The following is a 6,000-nucleotide window of genomic DNA, read 5'->3' on the forward strand; positions in this document are numbered from 1 at the left end:
TATACACTGCTCACAAAAATTAAAGGAACACTTTAAAGAAACACATTAGATACATCAGATCTCAATATGAAGTTGGATATCTATACAAATAACGACAGGGCAATGTCTTAGGAACAAAAGGATGCCAAGTCTTTTAATGGAAATAAAAGTTTTCTGCCTACAGAGGGCTCAATTGTGTAGACACCCTAAAATCAGAGTGAAATGAAGATGTGGCAGGCTAGTCCATTTTTCAAAAACTTAATTTCTGCTACTCAAAATGCTTTTCAGTATCTTGTGTGGCCCCACGAGCTTGTATGCATGCTTGACAACGTCGGGCATGCTCCTAATGAGACGACGGATGGTGTCTTGTGGCATTTCCTCCCAGATCTGTATGAGGGCATCCCTGAGCTGTTGTACAGTCTGAGGAGCAACCTGGCGGCGCCTAATGGACCGAAACATAATGTCCCACAGATGTTCTATTGGGTTTAAGTCAGGGGATCGTGAAGGCCATTCAATTGTTTCAATTCCTTCATCCTCCAGGTACTGCCTGCATACTCTTGCCACATGAGGCCGGGCATTGTCGTGCATTAGGAGGAAACCAGGACCTACTGCACCAGCGTAGGGTCTGACAATGGGTCCAAGGATTTCATCCTGATACCTAATGGCAGTCAAGGTGTCTTTGTCTAGCTTGTAGAAGTCTGTGCGTCCCTCCATGGATATGCCTCCCAGACCATCACTGACCCACCACCAAACTGGTCATGCCGAATGATGTTACAGACAGCATAACATTCTCCATGGCTTCTGCAGACCCTTCAACGTCTGTCACATGTGCTCAGGGTGAACCTGCTCTCATCTGTGAAAAACACAGGGTGCCATTGGTGGACCTGACAATTCTGGTATTCTATGGCAAATGCCAATTGAGCTCCACTGCGCTGGGTTGTGAGCACAGGGCCCACTAGAGGACGTTGGGCCCTCAGACCACCCTCAAGAAGTCTGTTTCTGATTGTTTGGTCAGAGACATTCACACCAGTGGCCTGCTGGAGGTCATTTTGTAGAGCTCTGGAAATGCTCATCCTGTTTGTCCTTGTCCAAAGGAGCAGATACCAGTCCTGCTGATGGGTTAAGGACCTTCTATGGTCCTGTCCAGCTCTCCTAGACTAACTGCCTGTCTCGTTGAATCTCCTCCATGCCCTTGAGACTGTGCAGGGAGACACAGCAAACCTTCTGGCAATGACACACATTGATGTGCCATCCTGGAGAAGTTGGACTACCTGTGCAACCTCTGTAGGGTCCAGGTATCGCCTCATGCTACCAGTAGTGACACTGACTGTAGCCAAATGCAAAACTAGTGAAGAAACAGTCAGAAAAGATGAGGAGGGAAAAATGTCAGTGGCCTCCACCTGTTAAACCATTCCTGTTTTGGGGTCATCTCATTGTTGCCCCTCTAGTGCATCTGTTGTTAATTTCATTAACACCACAGCAGCTGAAACTGATTAACAACCCCCTCTGCTACTTAACTGACCAGATTAATATCCCATAAGTTTCATTGACTTTATGCTATACTCTGATTAAAAAGTGTTCCTTTAATTCTTTTGAGCAGCATATATTTATAGGCTTGTGCCTCCTCCAGACCGCGAGGGGGTGTCCGTCCTGGTTATGTTGGGGGCCACGGGTAGAGGGCTTGGAAGCCCAACCCTGTAGGGGCCGTGGCCACCGCCAGGCGGCGCCCAGGTGCCTGAGGAACCCTGGAGCCCAGCACTTCCGCCACACCAGGAAGTGCTGGGGGGAAGACGACAGGGACACCCGGACGGCTTCCGGTGCGCAGCGGCACTTCCGCCACACTGGGGTGTGGCTAGGACTGATTGCCGGAAGCAGCTGGAGCCCATCCGGTTCCTATAAAGGGCCGCCTCCTCCAGTCAGCAGTGGATGTCGGGCGGTATTAGACAGAGCTGGAGCGAGGACTGGAGGCGGCCAGGAGAAAGGCACAAAGGACTGTGAGCCTGGACTTTGGGGGATCGGTGCTGGAAGCACTTGGGTTTTGTGAGCACGTGACTTTTGTAAATAGTTGTACAATAAACAGTGTGTTGGGTGAAAATATGATGTCCGTCTGTCTGTGTCCGGGTCAAAGTTTACTTTATATATATATATATATATATATATATTGTGAGACATGCCTGGACACCATCAGACATGCACTGCATCTTTATAAAAAGGTCTTTTATTTTGTCCTCCATCATAAATACACAACTCAGTCCCGCACAGTCCACTGGGCCTTCTTGCCCCAATCACCTTAATACTGGGCCTTTCTCACTCTGTCCCTTGTCAGTCTTTTCCTTGGACAGCCTTTCCTCTCTCTGTGGGAGCCTTGTCCTGCTCCTACTCCTGACTCTAGCTCCCCGACTGTAGATAGGTGGGCCCTTTTATTTCCATTTTTATACTCCAGGTGCTCCCTCTGACGTCACTTCCTGGTGTGGCGGAAGAGCACTCGGAAGCACTCCGGTCGTCCCTGGAGGGATTCTCCTCCATCTTCCCGGGTGTGGCAGAAGTAAATCAATCCCGGGACCTCTGAGACTCAGGGCACCCTCTGGCGGTGGCCACAGGTTCCAATAGGTGTAAGCTTCCTTGTTCCTCTACTGTGGTCCTCCTGTATTCCAGGGCGGTTGCCCCCTCGTGGCCCGGAGGACGTACATGCCACCTTCCGGTCCTTCCACGCGTCCCGACCGGGTTGTAGCCCCAGCCACTCACCACTATATATATATATATATATATACACATATAGATATATTGGGTTGGCGCCCTGCCTGGGGTTTGTTTCCTGCCTTGCGCCCTGTGTTAACTGGGATTGGCTCCAGCAGACCCCATGACCCTGTAGTTAGGATATAGTGTAATGGATAATGGATGGATGGATGGATAGATATATTGTATATACAGTATATTATATATGCTCTATTATGTACGCTATATTATATGCTATATGCTGTATATATAGAGATATATTGTATATACATATATATTGTATATATATTATATATGCTGTATATATAGATACATATTATTCTTACTATATAATATAAGCTGTATTTATTTAAATATTATATGCTATATATATATATATATATATATATTCATAGCATTCATAGTCTGAATCACAATCTGGTTAACCACCAGGTAACGCTTGTGGTTGGTCAGCAAGTCGGCTAACATCTGCCACGGTGCCCTGTTTCAGTTGCGAGAAGCAGACCATAGACTGGTTGAAATAGTTTTTACTGTCAAATAATGCAAAGAGTACGCGACACATGTTTCATCCTAATTCTGGACTCATCAGGCATACACACTCACTGCACACCCCTCTCAGGGAATCGACCCTCGAACTTCAGCGCTAGAGACGAAGCCTCTAAGGTTGCTCCATGGCGTGTGGTCCATTCATTTGACAGCATGTAGATCGGGGTAATTACATTCATGGAATTCGTAGTCTGAATCACAATCTGATTGTATGGGTGGTTACCTACCAGGTAACGCATGTGGTTGGTCAGCAAGTCGGCTAACATCCGCCACGGTGCCCTCTTTCAGTTGCAAGAAGCAGATCATATATATATATATATATATATATATATATATATATATATATATATATATATATATATATATATATATATATATATATATATATAGAGAAAGAGAGATTGTATACATATTATATATGCTGTATTATACATGCTAGATTATATATGCTGCATGTATTTAAATATTATATGCTCTCTCTCTCTATATATATATATATATATATATATAGATAGATTGTATATATATTATGTATGCTATATTATATATGGTATATGATGTATATATAGATATATTGTATATTATATATATATACTGTATTATGTATTATTCTTACTATATAATATAAGCTGTATGTATTTAAATATTATAAGCTGTATATATTGTGGCGAGTTGCTGGGACTGCTACCCAGCCTGTGGTCACTGCCAGGGGGCGTCTATGGAGCCCTGGACCTCAGCACTTCCTCCACACCTGGAAGTGCTGGGGGGAAGAGGATCAGGGACACCCGGGGTGCTTCCGGATGCAGAGCCGGTACTTCCACCACACTGGGGAGTGCTGGTGCCGGGAGGCACCTGGAGCACATCCAGGTGTATATTAAAGGGGCTACCTCCCTCCATTCGAGGCTGGAGTCTGGTTGAAGAGGACAGAGCTTGGGAGGATAGGAAAGAGGCAGCCTGAAGAGTAAAGGCATTGTGAAGAGAGGCCTGGACTTTGGGGTGATTGGTGCTGAGGCACTGGGTTGTGTGTGTGTAAATAGTGTAAATAAATGTGTGTGATGCTTCAAGAACAATGTATACCTGTCTGTGTCCGGGCTGTTCCCCACAATAAATATATATATATATATATAGAGAGAGAGAGATTGTATATATATTATATATGCTGTTTTGTGTATTATGCATGCTAGATTATATATGCTGCATGTATTTAAATATTATATGCTATATAGATATATTGTATATATATATTATATATGCTGTATGTATTTAAATATCCATCTATCCATCCATTATCCAACCCGCTATATCCTAATTACAGGGTCACGGGGCCTTGGGATTAATAAAGTTGATCTCATCTACTGAATTCTGAGTGGTGGCTCAGAGGACCACTGCTGACTAACAGCATACTGGGTTTTGCCCCCATCTGGGTGTTGACCATCATCTCGTCGATGTGCCCATGAGGTGCACTGACCCTTGTAAATTTGCCCAATTTAAGGTGTGCCCTGTTACGGACTGGCACTATGACCACAGTTGACTCCTGCCTTGTGCCTACTGCTGCTGGATCTGGCCCTGGTATCAAGGACCCTAAACTCTAAACCTTCCTACAGTTGTGCATCTCTTGTTCTAGCACACCAGATTAAGAGCCGGCGACAGGACAAGGCCACTGAAGACCACTGAACCCATCATCATGCTCAGGAAGCCAGTTTGAGGTGACTTATATTTTGTGACGCAGTACTGTATATCATCGGGCCATACACCATGGTCCGGGTTGGCTCGACCGTTCTCGAACCTGGATGCCGTCAGTAATTGTGACTGGGATGAGCCGCACAAATGAGGATGTAAACAGTCAAGAGTCAGGTGCAAAAGGTGCATAGTGCTTTTATTTTCAAACAAAAAAGTGCAAATTGTGCTGTGCTCTATCCTTTATAAATAAATAAATAAATAATCAATTAAAGCAGGTGTCAAAGTGGAATTTAAAAGTCATAATAAATAAGAAATCAATAAAACAATAATAATAAGAGCTATGGTGATTCCTTCTCCCACCCTGAGGGTCAACTCAGCCCACAGAGACCACCCACTGACAAAGTGCAGTCAGCCCTCATAAGGGTTTTTTTTCCAATTCAGCCACCATATTTGGTCACCGCTGGGGTGCCCATGCCTGACACTTGTCCCTTGCTGCCATACCCACAGGGTCTCAGAGAGGTTGGTCACAGGGCCATCTTAATGTATGGGCATAAGGGCCCATGATATTTCTGATGTCTATGTATGTTTCTCTTTTGCTATCAAAACAGGGGTCCTGGTGCACTACTTTGCCTGTTGTGGGGGGCTATGATGCTGTTAAGATGGCCCTGGGTGGACGCTCCTGCTCTTGGTATGTTGAGCACCAGCCATGTGCTCCTCAAGGGGCATCAGTCCTGACCATCTGCCTTCTCACTGCCCACACTAGCTCAGCCATGCTACCTTCCCCTTTCCAATATTTTTTGATTCAACCTCCATGCTTTCTTTTTCTTGAGCTTTTCCTTTCATTTTTTCCTCTGTTGTTCCCTGTTTCCTGCTCAGCCACTTTTTATACTATTAGGGATGCATGTGCGCTGGCACTGATTACAGAACCCGATGCACTACTGAGGCAGTCGACCAAACTGCGTTATTCTGCTCACGATCGGCCGGTTACCCCATCAAAGCTGTTCTACACCTTTCCAAAGCCAGAGCGCTCCTTTATGTATTAAATGTAAATAGCACAAC

Source organism: Polypterus senegalus, chromosome 11 (assembly GCF_016835505.1).
Source record: "Polypterus senegalus isolate Bchr_013 chromosome 11, ASM1683550v1, whole genome shotgun sequence".
Lineage (NCBI taxonomy): Eukaryota > Metazoa > Chordata > Cladistia > Polypteriformes > Polypteridae > Polypterus > Polypterus senegalus.